This window comes from Taeniopygia guttata, chromosome 3 (genome assembly GCF_048771995.1).
Source record: "Taeniopygia guttata chromosome 3, bTaeGut7.mat, whole genome shotgun sequence".
Classification (NCBI taxonomy): Eukaryota; Metazoa; Chordata; class Aves; order Passeriformes; family Estrildidae; genus Taeniopygia; species Taeniopygia guttata.
In genome coordinates this window covers 89,153,045-89,175,557 of record NC_133027.1, presented here as the reverse complement: position 1 = coordinate 89,175,557, position 22,513 = coordinate 89,153,045, and the positions used below count along the sequence as shown (strand labels likewise).

The following is a 22,513-nucleotide window of genomic DNA, read 5'->3' as shown; positions in this document are numbered from 1 at the left end:
GTGCTTTGATCAAATTAGAACCAGGTTGATGAAAGGAAATGCCTTGGGTTCTCTGCTTGAAGTTTTGTGTTATACAAAAGGCTCTTGAAATGATCAATTTTGCACATGTCAGTAAGTTTAGAGAGAACCAGTGCCTGTGTCTGCCAGGGAGTCTCTGCTACAGCTCTCTCCAAAGCCACCCCGTGCTGGACATGAGGTTTAACTGAGATACTCTGAAATGGAACTGAGGAGCTGAAGGAGGCACGATCACAAATTACAGCAATACCCCAAGTTTGCAGGTTTGTTTTTCAGGTTTCTGCTCAGCCCTTTGACTCAAGAAACACAGATCAGGAAAAACAGAAAAGGGTCATCTGGTGAATCCCTCAGAAATAAATGCAGGATTATCTTTGCTGCTGTTCTTTTAAGCATTTATCTGGCTAACTCACTAACTAGCTTTCATCCATTGTAACCCTCTGCCTGTCCCCTGCTTTTAAAACATCCACTATTATTTATGAAGTGCTGTAGATGTGCAGTGAGAAGCACAGGGACTTTTTGCTCTTATTTTTCCTTGAGGACAACTTAAAAGGAGAGAAAAAAGCACCTATGAAAAGGCACCTTGCAGGTAAGGCTGTGGTTCTTCTGTCACTTGGTCTGTCTCTGAAGAATGACTCCATAGTGGTTAGGCCTGTATGAGACACAACCTCTCTGGTACTTTTCTGGGATCAATCCCTCTGTACTATGTGAAGCTCAATGTAGCGATTTAAATCCCACCGTTTCAGTCTTAATGCATTAACATTTCAGCACTCCTCAAACACATCCTGGAAATCTGCCTCCTCCTTGTAATTCTTATCCCCAAAACAGGAATTGTGTAAGATTTGAAGTGAGGCACCTGAGTCCAGTACACATCCACACCTCTGTCAAAAATACAGTATCATGATTTATTGATAAATACACTTGGGGGCAGTAGGGGGTGGGGGGGGGTGTGGGAAGTGGAAAGTAGGGAAAAAAAATATTAAATTCCCAAGCCAGGGTGCAACAAAGTCCCTTGTGATACTGACTGCAGCAGGGAAAAGGAGAGCTACTGAAGGAGCCACATCAAAACCTGCTGAATTCCTGTTACCCTCAAGATAATGCCTGCATGAAAACTCTTTTGTTTTGGCATAATTCCCTGTGCAAGGCACACCTTCAGAAAGCAGGGCTTCCAGAAATAATATCCCAGGACAGGGAGCACTGAGGAGCCAGGGCAGTAACCTTCACCCAGGCCTTTCAATTCAGTTTTGTGTGAATTACAGCAAATTGCAGTGTGTGCTTGTGCTGGAAGCAGAGCAGTTGAAACGCTGCCATTTCCCCACCAAAGCAGCTCTTTGGGAGTTGATTGGTGTTCCCCAGGAACTGAAACACAGCACAGCATTGGAAATGACAGGACAGCACCATGCAATTTCACTAAGAACGATGCACAGGATGTTATAGGGATAATATTTTTCTGAGTTTCAAGACTGAAGTTAGAGAAGCTCTTTACAATTTGCATGTGAGATGCTGCTCCACTCTAGTGGCAGATGCTCCCCGGAGCCCAGGCTAATAAGCAATAATTGAGAATGCTCCTCCAGGCTCCCTGCCCAGGGTCCACTGACCCACTGCAGCACCAGGCTGTGGCTGCTCATCCCCAGAGCTGTGAATGGAGCGGCTCGGGACATTCCAGGGAACGGCACCAACCTGGGTTTGGAGTTTCACCCCTGGAAAACCACCACATCACAACTTACACTACGAAAACATCCAAACAAGCGAAATGAACAAACTTTAAATAATAGCTCATTTCAATTATTTTCCATAACGTTTGTTTTCCTTTTTTTTTTCCCCTTTTGCTTTTGTTAGATCACACTTAATATGATTCCACAACACCAATGCTGGGGATGAAATTGAAAGCTATATTCTTCTAAATGTGTTCCCAACATTCCATTTTTTACATAGCTGCCAGGGGCTATTCTGCATTCCCACAACGGCTACAAATGTAACATATTGTTTTGCAATAAAAATTAGCTATAAAAGTGTGAAAACGCCAGAGATCCAAATGTGAGAAACAAGAGAAGGGGGTACGGCTTTCGCACACTTTTAGTGGACATTTTATTTATTTTTAAAATGGAGTAGACATATTTTAGACATATTTATAGCTACTGTATTTCAATTATCTCTAATTTCACACATTTTATGCAGATTCTAGGCATTTTAATTGCAAATGAGAAGGGAACTTATTTTTAAAAGCGGAGCAACACAACATTTCAGATCTCAATTTTAATTCCAAATTTATCCACATCACTGTTAAAAACTTTTAAAACCTCATTTACACTGCGACTTAAAATTAGGTGTGATTTCAAACAAAAACAAAAGACCTCCATACCTATGAGTTAGAGCGCTGAAACCTCTCTCACACATTTTTACATCTTTTCATTCTGAATTAAAAATTTTAGGTAGGGAAGTTTGGGAAGCTGAAATGACATTATTAATCGGTGACACATTATTTCAACAAGAGTCAGTAATTTAATAGTATTGTCCATAACTGATGAAAATTAATACATTACCCACCCTATTTTCTCTTGCTGTCTCTGTGCTTCCAATAACCCAGGCATGGGTTATTAGCTCAATCCCTGCTCAGCCGTCACTCAATGGGAAATTCTTCCAAGGGGATAAAGCACAGCTCAGCCTTTGGCTGGATAAAAATTCCCACTGTACACTAAAAGCATTAGTGACAAATGCCACTCTTTTCCAAGCGATATTCCCGGTAGCTTACTCCTATGGAATGCTAATAAGCTAAATAAAATGTTTGTGACAAATTCCAAGCCACCTGAACCTGTGCTGGTCTGAAGCAGGGACAGTTTTCCAAAGGAATCTAGAGCTCCAAATTAACCTAACAGGTTTAAAACCACACATATGCCTATGGAGCTTTCTAAGCTGAGAATCGACTGCTCAACTTCATACTAGCCAATGGAATAGATCTTTAGAAGTTCCAACTACTTACTGAAAGGCATGAAAAAATTTTATTATAAATGGAAATGTACTGTCTGGAACATGCAGAGTTTTTCTCTGCTTTCTTTCTATTTGGTAATTTATTTAAATGCATTCAAAAATGCATTCAGAAAATGAGACATGGCACTTTGGTTAAGACATCTGTATTTCAAACCAACATCTTCAGAACTGTGAGCAGCTCTGTTAATAGTCTTTTTATTTGATTAGGGTAATCTGCTGCTGTGCTGTGTTAATCTTTATCCACTACCTTTTAACCAATCAATATTTTAGGGTTATAGATTTGGAAGGTAGGCGATAATTTTGTAGATAAACTCTCTAGGCACTGCTGACATGCTATGGTTGCATATTTAATATATTTTCTGAGGATTCACAACTTCAGCAGTGTAAGAATCTGCCCAGGGGAAAAAAAAAAAAAAAAAGGAAAAAAAGAAAAAAAACCGTTAAACCTTAAATTTTCAAAGCTGTATGCGGGGACTTGGCCACCTGCCTCCTATTAATGTCAATGAAAATTTAGAGGTAAGAAAAGCAATGTCGTTTCCCTCAGATCATTTCTGCTTTGAAAGGAACCAGAGAACAAGAGAGAGGAAATTAAAAGCAACTTCGTACCACAGGACGACACCAGCAAGGCCTGGTGGTGAGGCAGGACCAGAACAGAGGCAAAACATTTGTTCACTAAATGAGTGAGCATCTCCACACATATCAAAAGATCCAGGTATGAAAAGTTCAGAAGGAAAAAAATTAGATTTTCCGGTTTTAAAATGTCAATAATATATATATTTTTTAATTTTGCTCAGCTGAAATTATCTGTTGCTTACGATATTAATTTTGCTGCAGATAAAATTAGTTGTCAGACCTCTGTTTATAGCCTAATTACCTTTTCTAAGGGGAAAAAAAGGGCAGGAGAAATAAAAGAAAGAACAATAAAATGCAGTATCTACTTTCCAGCAAGAGGGATTCCTAGTGATGTGTTACCTGCGTGGACTTCACTAGAGCCATGTACATGTTTCATACACATAAAATCAGATTTACTTGGGCTGTTTGGCCCATCTGGGCAGGGCCAGCTTCTGCCTGCCCTCATTTCCATTCCTGGGGACAGGCAGGACAGGCCAAATCACCCTCAGTTATTTCTAAAGAACTGGGAATCTTGCAGTGATTTGAGATCCTTCTAATAAGAAAACAAGTCAGGAAACCTGAGGGCAATGGCTTGAAAAAAAGGCACTGTAAATTACTAATTTCTTCTGAAAATATTTCTCCACTTTGCTTCCAGCTTTGGAAAAGGTAAATGGATTTTTCATTGGTTAGAAGAGGGTGCCAGGAATGTCACTGCCAAGCTTTGTAAAGAAGACTTGTAGAGACTAAATTTTGTGTTACAGATGTCAGAACCAGCACATTTTGGTCATATCTCAGCCCGATTCTTCAGCAAGGAGCAGAATGACAAATACTGAATATTTCTTAATAGCTCTTCACATTATATGAAGCTCAAAATTGAAATAAATTTGTACAGCATTCTGTTAATCAAGTTGGAGCCACAATGCCACCTAAATTGCAGCTCTACCTGGCACAGCTTGGGCACGGCACAGACAGAAGGGGAGCGAGCCTGACCTCAGAGAGAGGCTGCCCTTTGAAGTGTTCTGAGCAGCACTGCCATGAGATCTGCCCAGCTGCATTTTGGAATATATCTGACAAACAAAAAAATTTGTATCTGTGTTCATTTCACAAGATATAAATGTCTCTTTTGTGGTAGGAGAAATCCTGCTCCCGGGAAGTGATCCTAATCTAATCTGACACGTGGTATTTGTAACCCTACTTTAGTGTCCCAGCCTATTTACAGTGTTTACATAAAACCCCCCGAAATCTCCACATTCCCTGAAAAGTTAATCCAGTACAAATATTGACTGGCTGTCAATTGAACATTATTGACTTGCTCCAGGACTGTGCTTTATTGCCTTAACTGATGAAACTTGTTTTCTTCACTAAATTTAATTTCTTTTGGGCCTCCTTCACATGAAATGCCATTTATGAGACTGCTCCTCCTCCTCCTCCTCCTCCCACAGCAATGGGGCCGTCTCTTCCACTGAGCTGGAGTGGTGGGACAGCCTCAAAGCTTTGCAGAAGGAAGGCAACAAACCCACTCTGTATTCTACAAAGAAGACAAGGCCCAACGCCTGTCCTAGCTCCTATAAATATTTTGTCCACACCAGCTCCAACACATTTTCCTCCTTTGCTTATACAGAGAAGTGTCTCCAGCAAGGCTGGAAAGGGGCTGTGAACCCTTTAGTGAGGTCTGTGATAAGCAAACTGATTACCAGGAGCTGAAATTCCCACTCTGGCAGTCTATAACTTTCACTGGGAGGTGGTGGTGTGTTTTTTTTTTAAGGAATTCTAAAATTCTAAAAGCTGAAAACCTTGGCTGTCTTGCATCTCTTTATCAGGAATAATACAAATCAGCTTGTCCAGGAGCCAAAGTTCATGAAACACACATACTCATCATGTTTTGAACACCCAAGAAAACATTATTTATCATTTCATTTTTTTAAAATCTGTGGTCTCCAGATACAGCAAAACAGAAACCAAAAATAGCAACTTTCACAACATTCATTCCCTGATTCTGCAACAAATTCCATCAACCATTCTAAGTTCTGATCCCCATGTCAAGTGAGACTGACAATAAATTTTAGTAAGGATTTGATATCGTTAAGCTGCAAAACCCGAAAATCCATTACAAAAGATTTATCCGAACGTATAAAAAATGAACCCAAAACATTTCAGTCAGCGCGGGGAAGGACAAAAGGGTGCAATGGCAGCCAGGGGACGAAGGGTAGATCCCAAATGACCAAAGCCTGTTACAAAGCACATATTTCTCTCTGATCTCAAAGCAACATTTAGGAAGGGATTTGTCCAAAAATGCAGTTACCACAGATATGGGGGTTTGTTTGTGAAGGAATGTACCAGAGCAGGCACTTACAGTTTGCAGAGCTCCATCTGCTCCTCCACACGGGGCCACTCCTTGAGCCCTGCTCAGCTCCGGGGCAGGATTTGGTGCCATGATCTGCTCTTTCCTCTGTTATCAGCTGCCTGGAGACAGGGGCAAGGAGAGGAAAAAACAGGGAGGTGTCACATTGCTACACCATCATTTGATATTCTTTGTGACTGTTTATGTCTGGCTCAGGTGGGGAGACAGTCCAGTTCTTTAATCCAACATTTTCAGATTATCCCTTTAGCAACTGAACGAAGTCATGACAGTTTTGCTCTCACTTTGCCAACCATATGAACAAGTTTATTTCTGCCTAATTTGTTTTTTAAATTTTACTTTAGCCCATACAATTCATTTTTTTTACAAGACTGCCCTTCTTTTTACATGAAAGGCTTCTTCTGAACATTTGACAAATGGAAGAATCCACCCTATAACACCAGCTATGCCAAGAATGCACCTGCACTCTGTGAAAATACGTTGGCTGTCTTGAATGAGGTTAAATGTTAACATTTTCACTAGTCTATAAGTCGTGGCATAAAAATAAAAAACAAACAAGAAACCCTGGCCATCACAAATGTTACTCTTTTTTTAAACTAAATGCGGCTGATGGGTATAAAGATTTTTTTTTAAATTTTTCTTTTATATTTCAAATCCTGCAAATGAATTCAAAGTCTCTAAGCTAGTTTAGTAAAGAGCCTCCTTGCACAGAATTATAGCAGTCGGAAAGCCCCTGCAGTCAAGGCTACAGGGGACCCCAGATGTATTTAAACCAATCACAATAACACCATTAGCATGCGGTGCAAAAAGTGCCAAAACAAGACAAAAACACTGACAGTCCATATGTTTAAAAGCTTGGGTTTTGCTGTTGCTCCAAATCCTTCCCTCTCTACATACCTGTACATAATAATAATCATAATCACCATCATCATAAAAATAAGCCCTCAAGATCAAATAGTCACTGATATTTTAAGAGAAAAGAAGACGACAGGCTTAGGAAACCAAATCCTTGTAATAAATAATATATGATGAGTTAAGGAGATGAACTGACAAAGTGGTGCACCTCTAATCTCTCCCCTGCAAGAGAGGGAAGAGCTGAATCACTCACACAACATTTTTCTTTGAGCATGGTCATGGTTTGCTCCTCCACTCCAGCTTCTCAACAAATATCATGCTCTACTCATTTTCCAACCTAAGCTACACGTCAGCAGCAGAGCCAGATTTCACCTGCAATTTTACAGTGTAAGAATAAAATTTGGGAACATTCTCTTATTAATATATAATTATTTCAGGGCAGGTTTGACTTGGAGATGAGAGTCAAGCCACTGAAGTCCTGCTGGGCACCAAGGGCCACCTTGCTCAGGATTTCCAGTTATCCTTTATTCCAAACTTGAAATGACACCACCACCTAAACAGCAATTGTAAATAACAAACTACACCAGGCACAAAAAAAAAAAAATATCCTGCAGCATGGCCAAGATTCCAGGCACATAAAGAAAATTAACTGGCCCATATTTCTGAGCAATAAAATCAATGTCACCTTTTTATACCTTCAGCCCCCTTGTCTAATGTCCCTCAGCAGATTCCTGCCAGTGCTGTGCAGCTATTCCAGGCAAGGCAGACCTAAAAGCCTGTGAGCAAGGACTTCCCACCTTCCACCAGTCCCAGCCTTTTCTACTAAACACATCCCTTCAGTTTTTCCTCTATCAGCTTTGCCACCTGGGAAAAAAGCATCACTAAACTTTCAGAACCTAAAAGCACAGGAGTGCACCAGCTTTTCTAAAAAATATACACCTTCCAAGCAATAATTGTGCGTGGCACATCTCACAAGAATTTGTTTCGTTAGTCCAAGAAAGAATTTCAATGTTAAAGATGTGAGAAAAAAAGAAATAAAGGAAGACAAAAACAGTGTTTAGTCAGTGATAAAGCAGTACATTTCAAATTCCAAATGAATTACTTTTTACTTCATTTTGACTTTATTATTATTTTTTATTTATTTTATAATTGCAGAGATTTTTCAACTACGCAACAATCCCCAGAAGCAACTGTGCCCACAATTATGTCTAAATGGAGCTGTTACTGGTCAGCAGCTCAGAGGACCACACTGACACAGCTGAGACTCATAATCCAAGTCAAACACAAGTAGGAGCACTAAGAAAGTGTAAGAAGAGTATTTAGGGATTAAGAGAATTCTAGAAAAAAGCCGCATCAGTGGCAAATAAAAGTAATTGGTTTTCCAAGTTTGACTCTTCTTCAATGGTGTTAGGGACAACCCCAAAGAGAACTGAGAAATGAGACTATATTTTGCAAAACATTTGCTTGCAGCCCAGTACTTTTGCATTAAAATCAACTCACATCCCAAATCCCTTTTCTCCTACACCACATCCCACACTCATGTTTACCTTTTCTCTCTGCTGCTACATATTTTTACCCTGCTGAAGTCTTTTATTTTCTCACCACAATGAGAGTGGGTGCCAAAACTGTGGCTGGTTTGGCATTCCCAGTGCAGAGCAGTGGGAAAAGGAATCATCAGTGCAGTGACTGACAGCTATGGCTCTGGCAAAGGCAACAACTGCAGTTGGATTTTAAAATGATTAAAAAAAAAAAGGAAAAAAAAAAAAGGCAGGAGAGGAAAAGGGGGAAGACACCATTTTTACAGCCCAGCTATTTGAAAGATAATTGCTGTAATTTTGTCTCTCCTCAATCTTCCCACTAGGCAAGCGCTACCAAGGAAGGCAAATTTCTAGTTCTTAAAAGTGCTATAATTCACACTTTTCTAGAAGAAGTTTGATTAGTTTGAAATCTACACTTGGCCATTACAAAATTCTAGGACAAGAACTAAAAAAAATTTTTTAAAGAGTTAAAGAAAGAGAAACAGAAAGACAGACCAAAAAACCCCCAAAACCCCAAAGAAAATAACTCAAACCCTATTCCCACTGTGGGAGAAAAGAAAAAAAAAATTCACTTTGTCTGGCACAGTGTTTTCATGTTTTTTTTTTAATTGCTCTGTATTTTCACAGCTTCGGATATTTCTGAAATATGGAATTTGCATTTTCTAAGTGGGGAACACTGCCAAAGTTGTTAATCCCAGGCAGATGTAAAGTTGCACCACTATATTGTGATGTGGCTCCTTAAAAACAACGTAAAAACATAAAAAACCATTAAAAACCCACAAAAAACCAACCACGCAACAACCACCACAAATATCCACTAACCCATATGGTCAATAATTGCTGTTTAATAGTCCTCCTATTACAAACCTAAAAAGCAGCAGCCAGAATTACCAGTAGAGTATTAATAAACAGGAATGAGTTAATAGCGCATAAAGACCTTCTAGTGGAACAGTGGGGGAGTTGAATATTCTTTTCTTAAGTCAGCTGTAAGTAATTACTACATGGTGTGCTTCTGACTATTACCATAACAGAGCAATTGGACGTGAAGAATGGATAATAGTATGGACATGGAGGTATTTTTAGAATATCAGCAGTGAGGCAGGTAAATGCCCTACCCGGGCACAAACCTCTAAATATGTTGAAATAACTTTTCCTAATGACACCTAGCCCAGGCAGATTTCTGAAAAGATCAATCTAATAAATTATTAAAGTAACTTTATAAAGACATGGCTGTGATATGTAAATAAGGGAAGCAGCAAAAAAATCCCAGCCGTTCAGCAGGCAGGCAGCACTGCAGTAAGTGCATAATCACAGGTTTCTGTGTTTCCTTTAGAGCAGTGCCTTCCTCTGTCTGAACAGGGATTGTGCTCCACTCGGCTCCATTGGCTGCTCCGGTAAAAACTCCTACCTTCCGTCACGAAGGGGAACTGTGAGCGCAGGAGTTGTGGGGTTTGGACAGCTGAGGTCATCCTCAGTGATTTAATGATGCATCCCATTTGTTTTAAGATATCATTGAGGAAGCGTTCAGGGAGACACAGCTCCGTGTTTCTGGGGACCATCCAGCAGCAAGTGCAGGAGGAGATTTTGTCCATCCACACAACAGATGCTTCCATATAAAACCAGGCTGAGCCTTAATTCAGAGAATAGTAATTTTATAAATGCACTGAAACATAATTTAAGGAGTATTTTGAATTTTTCAGGTCTTTCTCCTGCTATGTTGCTACACAGGGCAGATGCTGATTTTTCAATTTGTAGGTTTGTTAAGTATCATGGAATATTTTGGTTCTCAATCAAGAATATTCTTCCCAAGTGGTTGCAAAGTCCCATGCCTGAAAATAAATGCACGTCCTTTTTGTTCCTCAGCAGCACGTGTTCTGCATTCAATAGACACAGAAAAATAAAACTGATAATGTGATGCTATTTGTTGAACCAATGTGTGCATTTTTAGACTTCGGCTCTCAGAATGCAATGTATTTCCAGGTTATTGTCTACAAACACAGTCTATATAAGGCAAGAAGCAGTTTCATTCACAGAGTGGCATCCCAACAGTTCTACTCAGAGAATTCTGCACTGTGATGTCCTCGGTGTTGTGTCCATCCACTGAGGTGCCCCTGGCATGGTCAGCTCCTGATCACCTTATCAAAGCAACAGTCCCTGCACCGGTAACATTAATGATGAACACTCTGTGCACACACAAGGAATTTTAGGAAGAGGTAATGTTTCTTATTTGCATGCATACAAACAGATGGAGTAAAATAATTTTGTGTCCCATAAAGACAGCAGAGATTGAGCTGTTGAGCTCATCCCAGTATTTTCTCTGTTCAACAGCAGTTTCTGACTAATCTGCTGCAATGGCCTTGGTATCAGTCCTGGATTTCTTTGTATCAGAGCTACAGAAATCACATTGTGCCACATCCAGCTCTGCATAAAGTTGCTGACTTGAGGGAATTTCATCAAGATGGGTTTGGCCCTTTGCAGTCTTCTGCCCCATTAAATCTGAAGATGATATGTTGTTCTTAGTCACTCCACTGTTATCATAATGGATAGATGATGTTATAATGCAGGTCAAACAAACAGCTAATTGTTCTTGGGCATGGCTTGAGCAGAAACAGAATGGAGAGGCTGGAGACATTAATAACAGTACTTGGTGCAATTATAATAGATAGCTTCTATCAGAGGATTTAAAATCACTATGTGAGCCTTGCGAGCACATTGCTAAGTGTTTTTGATACTCCCATTTGAAAGTGAGACCATCATCTTAAGACCAGGCTCATACATTTAGATGCTGGAGCAGGGAGAATGTAAACATTCAAGAACATACAGGACAGAAGGCAAGCCTTGGAGAGTCAACTCAGAATCAAAGTTTGTGAGTGTACTTTAAAAAAAAACAATCTAAATAAAAAGCAAACAAATAGGCAACTATTTAAGAATAAAATAACCCTACATATGGACTAAAGTTTGGGGGTTTTTTGTTTTATTTTGTTGGGGTTTGATGTTTTCTTTCCCCAAAATGAAAACAACGCATTTGCTACATTGGCACAGAGAAACTCACGTGAGTGGTTGGAGCTCTCCAGACCAGACCAAACCAAAACTCAGCACATTGCAGGAGCAAACTTTCCAAGAGTAAGGAGTTTCAAGCAAAAGACAGAAAGATTTTTGGGTATTTCTCTACTGCAGACACACTCATGCTTGTGCACACATTTATTAGAATATTAAACAACAATACCTCAGGCTATATCCTGTATGGAAAAATTCTATGGAGAGGTAGAGACTTACAGCCTGAAATAGGCAAAGCTGAGAGAGGATGAGAAAAGACAGAAGTCACAAAAATACAGCCAGAGTTAAGGTCACTCAAACTGATTGTGGGCAGAATAAATCTGCATCTCTGGAGCTGACATGGGAAGGAAAGGAACAGGGGAGGACAAGGCAAAATATGAAAAATAATGTGACTTAACACTGCTGAAAGAGTTTCACCACATGAAAAAGCAACACAAAAACTGATCTAAGAAATTGTCAGCCAGGAGTGAAGGCACAGAGCACAGAAGAGCAGGGTAGTTGTAAAGACAAATATCATTCTCTTTTTGGTGGACAGCGCTGCAAAAATATTACTGCCCAAGCTCCCTGCACCTTTCCATTCCACAACCGCATTATTCAGAGGTGTTTCTGTAAAGACCAGGAGGGATGCAGTCAGCAAAAAGAAGACAACAGAGGCATTAGCACTTGTCTAAAGTACTTATGGAGAATAGAATTCAATTGTCTAAATTATCAGCCCTAGGGAAATTGTTTTGGAGTTCTCATTCCAGCTGCTACTCAGGATGTATTTTGTCCTTCAGAACAACCTGAAGCCTGTCCTGCCACGTGAATTCTTTGAAAATAAGATAATGGATTATTTTAAAATGATTCTTCAGGAAGACTGGGTATATTTTAAAGTTTTCCAGTGAGGCACTCTGGCCTTACATATTCCAGTTTAAAACAAAATGGAATCACTGAATCAGTAGTTATACACAAAACTATTTGGGTTAACAAAACACAGTCCCATTATATGTTTCCGTAAGTTCCAGAAGAATCCACAAGTCATCTGACACCAACTTGGATATCTCTTAAGAAAGTACTGAACGCATTCCAACCTCACTCAGGTATGAGCTCAGTGCTAAGGTGTTTAAGGTCAATGATTATGCATCATTTGCTCAAAATGGCCTATTTTTGCTTTCATGCTCTTGAATGAGATAGTAAAATGGAACACTTTTTCAGAAAATCAGAACTGAATCACTCATGCATGGCTGCAATCATTATTTGTATTTCACTGGCATCTCAAGATTTCAGGCAAAAGTGGGACACTTTTCTTGGAACATGGATTAAGAGACATCACCTTCCACAAAGACCTTTTACTTATCTAAGACACAAATTTATGGGAGGAATGTCAGGGCATCCGTATCTGATATCATAGAGAGACATCAGTTTATCTGAGCCTTTTAAAAGTATGCAACAAAACCTTGCAAAGGGTGTTGAGGGAAGAACTTCAGAGACTGAAACATCTTTTAACTGTTAACTGGAGGTTAGACAAACAGCAAGGGCTATCATACACTGCAACAGTCCTCAAACCAAAATAACTTTTACAAGGCATTGCTCTCCCAATTCAGATAAGTTTTGCACATGTTTACTACTGCTCTTGACTGGGATTGGTCACACACAAGTGCTGTTCATCTCTCACACTGCACAGTAGTATGTGTGCTGGGACTTGAGTCCAGCTCCGGATGTCAATCAGGAGCTGGTACCCATCACTCATTAACTGAGCAAAGCTGACACCAGCCTGCTTCCTTGCAACACAACAGCTGGGCCTCGTTTGGCTCTCCTGCACTGACAGGATGACCTGGAAATCTTCACACCTTTTCCTTCCCTCTCTTTCTCGTTTTCCTTCAGCTGCTGCGAACACAACATACCCTGTTCTGTTGTGCTGTCACTTCTTACCCTCCAAGCACACTTTTTTTTCTTTTCCCATCTAATCCATCCTCCATAATTCCATATTTTCGTAAGATCCTTTCCTCTTTGCCAGGCTTCTTAGTTACCCCTAACAGGCCATCCACTTGCAGGCACCATCATTTGCCCACCTGATCATACACCTGATTTGGGTATGGCAGAGTTGGATGGGGAACTTTCCTTTTCCCCTAACTCTCCACTATTTTTGTTAGGCTGTCCCCAGGCTTCTTGAAATAAGGGGGAAAATTGTGCTCCCCTGCCCCATCCTCACATGGGCTGTTAAAGAAGTTCAAAATTAATGGGAACTGAGCATGCAAAATCAACCCTGAAGGCCCGAACTGACCATACTCTGAATGAAGAGACTTCTTAGGGGAAAATTAAGATTTAATCCACTTAAAGCACGCCACTCAATTGATAGTCTGTGTGCCACTACATTCACTTATCCAACAGCAACAAAAATAACACAGTAATTACACTTATAAATGAAATACTATATACAAAGGATTAGCTCAAGCTTTCTGAGAAGAATTGGACACTCTAATAATCACACAGCCTATCTTAAAAAACTAAATAAAGAGGTCTCCCTGACATGCACGACTTATTGACTTTTACATAGTGCCAGTACATAGGCAAATATTTTAACCTTTATCTGCATTTCAGTATTTGTCTTAGTTTCTAATAAACACTTTAAGCAGTCCTGAAATTAAATGCTGCTATGCTACTTCTCAAAACAGCAAAACCAAAATAAAAGAGCATTTTTTAAAAAGATGTAACAATCAGCTAAAACAATGCAAAACAAAATATAAGAGTATTTTAAAAAAGATGTAACAATCGGCAAAAACAATGCATAAAGCCATTATTTTTCACTGGGCTTTGTTGTGACAGTTACCATGGCCAACCCATTAACATATTTGCTGTACAAGTGTGGTCATTCCACGGCCTTAATTAACTTTCAAGTGGAGAGTGCTGCTGCTTTACCACTTATTAAATATCCACTACAATAAGTTACAGTTTTACCCTTCCAACCTCACTTAGCCAAGACACCCAGAAGAACCAGCTTTCCATCTGACTGTAATTTTGTAATTGCTTTTTACTGAAATTATGTTGAAACTGGACCCCCTATGTAAATGTATTTTGCCTGGTTCATCTAAAATTGGCCACCCCTAATCAGATCTGGTTGATATTTGATTGAATAAGTGGGAAATTAAGTTTCTCTCTGATAATGCTGTGCTTTTGCCTCCCTTTCATTATGTATAATGTAGGCATTTTGGGTCTGGAATTTGAAAGCGTGCCCCCTAGAGAACAGCAGCCAGGCTTGGAAATGCTGCTGGGAAAGCTGAGCTGCTCCAAGTGCAGCACACAAACAGCGCGGTTACACTGAGCACAGCTAATTCCAGCTTTATTCAGGAAGAAAGAGCCGCAACTGGAGATTAAATTGAGGCAGAATTAGGGTTTGTGATTAGCTGGGCTGAGCTGCTGAGGTGTATTCACCATGATATCATTATTTCCACGCGTGAGCATCAGAATACCCTGTGTGTTTAAACTTGTACACTGCCACCTAAAAGCAACCGCATCCACTTCCACCAGGCACTCTACAGGGTGGGAAACACGACTCGAGTTTGGGGAAAAAATAATTCCACAAAGGGAACACGTGAAAAGGCCGCAGGAGTGCACCACTGAAAAATACATAAAAATGCAAATTTCCCTAAACTTCATCTTTGGATGGACTGAAGCATAAGTGAGAACTTCAACAAAGCTATAGAAAAAGATGACAGGTCTGAGTTTCAGAAATTTAAGACAGCAGTAGGATTAGACACTTTGGGTTGTCTTCGCATACATTTCTTATGGGAGTTAATTCCATTTGACATGCAAGACCAAAGCAAGATTACAGAGGCATAGCCCCATGGAGAGGTGTATGCTGTAGCTAAAAGCTGGGATTTGAATAATTGTGCAGGCTTACTCCAAGAATCAGGCGAGAACAGAATGAATGGATTATTACAAGGAACTTTGTACATTTTTAACTGCTGGACTTAATAAAATACCCTGTGTGTAAGACTGGTATTATGGTCCTTTGCACTCACTCTAGTTGAAGTTTGTGGTAGGATCTATCAAAAAGGAGAAAAAACAGAAGCTGTTAAAAAATAATGTGTGATGAAAAACTGGGCAGGGCCGCGCCCCACACCATCTTCTGAAGGAAACAAATTTGGAGAGCTTTCGTTCAAAATATTCAGGCCCTAAAAAGTTAAAGGGAATTAATTTCCTGCGTAAGAGAAGGTTGAAGGTACACAAGAGATTGGATCAAAAAAATGAGGGAACAGAAGAAAAAAAAAAGGATGAAAAAAAAGGCAAGTTTTTATTTCACTGTTTCAGCTTGTTAGCCAGATCATTTATTACGGAGAAAGATTACTAATCCACACATCATTTTTTTTTAAATTGACCTCTTCCCTTTGTGTCTGTGGAAGCACTTGTCTGTAAAAGGAGGTAATAGCTGACTGCTCCTTAGAGTCAGTGATGCTTAATTAACTGTCCAGTGAGAATTATTGAAATACTTATATAATTCTTATTTAGCACTCATTAAAGTGAGGGATACAAATGCTGGACAATGAGAGGTTCAGGAAGGCTTTGAAAAGAGGGAGTTAGTACTCTAATAGCAAAGAATTATGAAAGCCTGCCCATTAACAGTAATAGAGCAGACCTTTCATTTTAAAAGTCACTGACTCAGATCTGGACTTATTTGATATTTTTTTAAAAGCTCCTTCATCCAACCCCCAGCAATGGACCGTCTCCTGCCATTGCTACCCAGACTGTGCAGCAGGTGAGCCGAAGAGGGAACTGGAACTCCTCTCCTTCCCTGTGCCACTGCTGTGGCTGCTCAGCCCATGCTCCCTCAGATGGTTTGGCACAGCTCCTGTTCCCTGCCAGCCTCCCAAAAATCACCAGCTGCTGAGAGGCCCCAAAAGGTACAACATAACCAGTGCAATGATTTGTACCACATCAGTATCAGCCAAGTATGTGGACGGTCTTACAACAGGACTTACCTTGCATAAAACACATCCACGATTATCACTGCATGGAAACAGCATCTCAGGTGATTCCCATTTTGCCCTAAAATATAATTTCCATTTCATTTGAATGGATGCTTTGGGAGCACGTGATGAATAGCCTGAATAATTTGGCAGCTTCTAAAATGGAGATAAAGAGGCTGCTGGGTACCCAGCAATGGCAAGATTCAACTGTACCTATAACTTACTCTGTAACAGGTTATGGTACAGAAAATGAACTAAATTCATCAGTACCCTCTGAGAGACAAAAAGAAAATGCATGTCCATCTGATATGAACAATCAAATCTCTTCAGAAATAGATGACTAATAGGAATTAATCAGCCAAACTTCAGAGGGTTTCTTGTTACCCAGCTGGGTTTACAGAGGTTCCATGGATCAACAGTTGTCCTCAGCAAATTCACCAACAAAAACGAGCAAGTTCACTGTCACTGTTTGGAGGCTTTGCAGGTTCATTCCCCCACAGAAGGTGTGCTGCATTCCTCTCTCCAATATGGATATTGTCAAAAGTTCTTGAATCTACAGGAATTCACTTAGAAATGAAGCTCAGATCTCCTTTCTATTCATATAATGATTGATGAAACATGAGGGAAAATAAATTGAATTATGTTAAATCTCCTAGGGAAACATAATTAAGCTGTAAAGCATTCCCTTGAAATCCTCGTAGCACTCAGGCTGTGTCTCCTACTACATGATCAATAATAATATTAAAGGCAATTATTTTGAAGGACTGGCATGAACTTTCAGCTTTTACTATGTTTTATACTATTAAAAGCTAAGGATTTGCTTGGCTCCTGTATCTGTGAAATCCTTCTATAATTCCAGCACAAGGCTTCTAATGCCTCATGGCTGGGACTTCTTCCTTCTTTCTTGGTACATAATGCAGCTTTTAATTATAAAATCTGTATGCCTGTGTATAGTTCAGTATATGACATTACAGAAACCATACTGAACATAGCAAACATTACACCCTCACCCTAATCCAGAAGCTGGCTAATTGCATTGATTATGCTGGTTTCAATCTCACTTTAACTGGAGTTCTAAGGATTAAATAGCTGTACATGTTGATTTGATTAAATGACCACCAGCATGTGTCTCCATCACCAAATCAAAACATGGCAAACATTTCCAGTTTGCCAAGCAGAAGATGAAGAGAGAATCCTGGGAGAAAAATCACAGTAGACATCTCAAAAAAGGGGGGATCAGGAAATAGTAGGAAGAAATAAAATTTGATACAAGAAGGAAATAGTACCAGCAATTTTCCAAAGGCATTTTGTCATAGATGGAATCTGTGGACAAAAAGGCCTGGGAAAAAAACCTTGGCTGGTGAACCATGACTCCTATTGCAACAAAATTAAGTAGACAATGATTGTGTGCTATTAATACCTACAGATAAATATAAACAATTAGTGTGTCATACACATGTATTTTTAGTATATATATTTATGAATACATATGAAAGACTATAAATATATCCTGGTTTTAACACATCTTGACCAGAAACAGTAATTCAAATGCAATTGTGAAAATGACATAAAAAGCAAGACAGTTCTGAGCAGCTCTAAAATTCAATCCCAGGCACCATCCCTAAAGAGTGACCAAGACTTTCATCAAATGTCATAAGCTCTGAGTTGTGGATTTTTTCAAAGAGAACTCTCACTGGGCAAACAACTTCCAGTTCCAGGAACGCTTGTCAAGCTCACAGGTAAGGAGGGGAGATGGACTTCTCAAATGAATTTGAAAGTATATATTACAAAGAACACAAAAGGCTTCCTCAGAAAGCAGACATTGGATTTGGAACACTAAATACTATTATGAAAGCATCAAATAGAGCAACAATAATTAGAATACCTTGATATTCTGGAAACTGCAACAATAAGTGTAAGTACCAGGATCCAAGATGTAAATAAGCTGGGCGTTTTCTTGTTCTTTTAATAACAGAGTCATTGAGAAGGCAAATTTCAGACCCTGCAGAAGAAGGCACATAATTTCTCCACAGAAAGATTCATAAATGAGTTTCATCCTAAGAAAGATCAGAGTAAAATATATGAAGCAAGATGACATAATGGACTGTAGCTTAAATGCAGCCCCCAATGGCCCCCTGTTCTGCAAACCAGGCTGTGGGTAATTGAATGTAAGACGAAGCAAAAATACAGAAAAGGCCAAGCTGAAGAATAAAAATGCAGTGTGTGTAACAGCACCGAGAGGAGTACAGCTCTGTAGAACTGATTAATAAGAAGAGCAGTGAACAGTATAGAGTGGATTTGCAGAGATTAGAATGTTGCAGGCTTTGTCCAAAAGATTGTATAAAGTTCTTATTGGTTTTGAATTTAAATAGCGTAAAATTTATCTAACACTATTAATGCTTCCCTTTGACCTTTAAATATCTCTTGCCTCCACCCCCAAAAAAGGACACTTTAAAGCACAGTGTGTTTACCCTGCACTGTTTTATACCCCCTGAACACACATGTGTCCATGTGCACACATGTGCACAGCCTCTTCCATTCCTCTGCACTGCCACAGCCATTGTGGACAAACTGATTACACTGCAAACCAAAATTATGAGGACACACACTCTGAGAAACCTGTAGAGTCCGGTTCCTGCATTAACAAGGACAGAAATTCCAAGCAAGAGTCAGCAAGGCAGGAACTTGGGATTTTTTCTTTCAAAGCTCTCACAAACACCCCAGTGGATTGGGTGATGTAGCATGTGGCAGCTCCACCTCGGAGAAGTTTAAGTCAGCAGTAAGACATTTTTATAAAAATAGGAAACATAAAAATGGACTGGGCAGTAAAACTGAGACTAATAGTCAGAAACCAGAAAACTACAGGCAGCAACAGGACACTGAGTGATGATGGCAGCATCATAAAAATACAACATTCATGACAAGTTAATGACAGAGACCATCATTACAGACAGAATTAAACATTTAACAGATAGATTGCAGGAAAAGCATGAGAATCGAGATTTAATTCTCTGGTTTTAATGCTGCTTTCAAGATGTCTCTGACACAGGACTACCATAGATCAGCTACTGTGTTTTGGAGAACATACAGCTCTTCTTCACGGGAGATAAGGAGTTGTACTCAGTCTGGAAACACTCACAGGAGCTAACATAAGGTGAAAACAGGTGGGGTTTCTTTTTGTCAAGGTGAAATATTTTCTATGAACTTAAAACCAGGAGAGAAAGCCGTAAGGACAAATAGTGTCCCTAAGGCCAAAGCACACTGGGACTAGCTAAGAGAAGACATGAACATAGTAAAACTATCCAAGCCCTTCTACATAAACACATTAGCAACAACAGAAATTCTGTTTTTCAGTCCCCAAACTCCTGCCATTGTGGAGGGGTCAGGCAGGATTTTTAAAACGCAGACAGAACAAACTGGGTTTTCTCATCTAACTTTCCCTGTCTAAAAGATAGAAATGAGACACCCCTCTCCCTATGGAGCGTGTGGAGGGGGACAGGCAGAGAACAAAGGGAATCAGCCTGAAGAGTGACTGCACAGAGCCATGAGGATTCGTCTAGAACATGGTATTTGGGAGGAGAATTTCACATTACACACACATCCAGAAAGCTGGAGAATTGGCTTAGGCACGTCTCCCCTTCAGCCAGCCTTAGCTGGTGCTCCTCTGGGCAATTTGGATTCACCTCTGTGAATTCCCCTCTGGCGTTTGAGTAAATATCAGGCTTTGGAAAAACTATACATAATCTGTTTAACAGGTAAATGATTAAAGAAGACAATAGTAATTTTAAATTTAGGTTTTCCTGCCTCCACACAAGCTCACCAATGGCTTTTCCTATATACAAAGCTGACTGAAGGGAGGGGTGGGATTGAATAACAAATTGGTGTGATACAATCACATCACTCACAATCACATAATGGACTATATCCCAATTTTCAAAAGGCATAAAGTATCCTCATTAATACGATAAGTGCAGCAGTCAAATCAGTACTATGATTTTATCAGAGTTTTTGACTGTACATGAATTAGAATATAAAATGCATACAGAATTTTTAATGGGAAGGCTTTAACATTCTATGAATGTATTTCTTACTGTCATTTACATCACATTAAAATGAAATTCCACATAAAAGCAGAAAGAGAATACTCTATGTCCTAAATTACAGTTTTTCATAGTTGTCATGTCCTCATACTGGGAATCTTATTCACAAGCTGTAATAATATCTTAAACCTGAAAAGGGTGAGGTGTTGCTCTGTTTGTTTGCTATGGCTGGCAAGTGGAGTTGTCACACAACAAGGTGACATGGTCAGGATGGAGCCCACAGAGATTTTTTGGGGCACGCAATTGTGTTCCCTGCCTGTGCTACAACATGTTGCTAAACCCTCAACCTCTTCTCAGCAGGGCACCAAAACTGTTGCATTTAGAGAGCTGTTACCATCTTTTAGCTCTTTTCCTTTTCCACCTGCCTTTCAGAGCATTAGTTTAAAATAGTTTGCCAACAATTATTCTTCTTAAAACCCAAAGGGGTGCATTTAGTCTTCTCTAAGTGTGCACTATTTGTATGCAGTAAATTTTACCATGAAAACCAGCAATATCAGTTTTTACAATCTGTTTTCTCAGATCCAGTAGTTTCATGCTGCCTCAGATTTGATTAATCTCAAAGAAAGAGAGACTGTAAACTCAGATTTGTTTCATACTCAAACCACCTGGCACAGACCAAGCCATGTTTCTGACCAATATATTCTAGCTGGTCTGAATTTTCCTCCCCTCATTAGTTCCTCCTGCAGGAACAGCAGCCACTGGGTGCTTCCCTGGGTGCTGAACACACAGGAACCCCAGTAACTCTAAGGGGAACATTGATATTCAAACCTGGACTTCTTTCCTTGATTAATGCAGGTGTTTAGGTGTTTATTTACTTCTTTTTGTATTGTTCTGAGGTTGACAAAGGCATAACTAATGTGCGATAAGCTGCACAATTCTAGGGTGTACCTTAAAAAAAGAAAAGCTGGACTTTAAATGGTGGAAAACCATAAGATCTTCTTTTCTGTTCTCTTCTAATTTTCCAAATATTGAATCCTAAATCTGTTTCTGCTGTCTCCCCTCTCCACCCCTGAGATGCACTGGCCTCCAAAAGCTCTTTTTCTGCATATTAGGATGCAAATATTTGGGGGGGAGGAAAGATATGCAGCATCTAAGCACCTGGGGGAAAAGCCCAGGAAATATTACTGGATTCATGACAGAAGCAGCCACAGCTTCAGCTGCATCTCCTGCCTGTGAATTTACAGGTACTTTCAGGCTGGAGAGCAGCAAATATCAGCACTGCTATAATCAGGTTCTAGGAACCATTTATCCATGCCAGGGCAGGGATGCTGCTCCTTGAAAGAGCCACATAGGCTGTTGCATATGATCAGTGCTGGTTTTAGTACTGCATAAATCACTACAAGACTGGGGCCTGTTATTTAGTCAATGCAAAATAAAAAATTTGTAGGAAGCGATACCTCCTGCAAGTGCCTTTTTGCAGAACAAACGCTCTGCAGAGGAGGAGATGGGGAAGTGAGAGTGGTGCCTCTGCCTAAATATGCCAGGAGCAGATGAGGAAGGAAGAAACTCCCTCCCTCCCTCCCTCCTTTTGTCTCTGTCCTCGGTACACACAACCACACGTCCCCAAGTCACTGTAAGGCTGTATTTTAAATAATCATCATTTCAGCTGCCTTCTGTACTCTGTCATATTGTGCAGTTTTCACCAGTAAGAAGTCCAAGTACTCCTAGCAGGCATGTCCCACTCTTGGGAACGAGGACTTGGAAAAATCTACCACTGGCTAAAGAGCTGCAGAAGAAAATCAAATCTCACCCATCACAGGTTTCTTAATCTGCCTGAATTCCTGTGTGAAGGTCTGCAAGTCAAGGTGTTATTCTGCTGCTTCAAGTGTTTCTCCTCTTTGCCAAAATCTGTGTTGAAACCTTATTTCTGTTACCCCACTTGTGGCTTTTTTTTTTTTTTTTTTTTTTGACCTCTACTTTCTATCCTTCCTAATGCCAGACACTATAGAATGAGAAAATAATGAGAGTAACTTGGGGCAAATATTTTCAAAATTCATTCTTCTGCTGTTTCCTGTCAGTCTTGTAACTAACTCCTTGATGTTAGCT

General features: G+C 39.9%; 1 long non-coding RNA gene across 8 annotated transcripts in view; it reads right to left on the bottom strand.

Annotated features, from left to right (window-relative positions):
• LOC115494452 (uncharacterized) overlaps positions 1 to 22,513 on the bottom strand; it is a 443,660-nt gene that overhangs the window by 145,230 nt on the left and 275,917 nt on the right. For all 8 annotated transcript variants that reach the window (XR_012055209.1, XR_012055206.1, XR_012055204.1 and 5 more), the window contains exon 3: positions 5,966 to 6,075. This is a non-coding gene — a long non-coding RNA (uncharacterized lncRNA). The remainder of the gene's footprint in view (positions 1 to 5,965; positions 6,076 to 22,513) is intronic.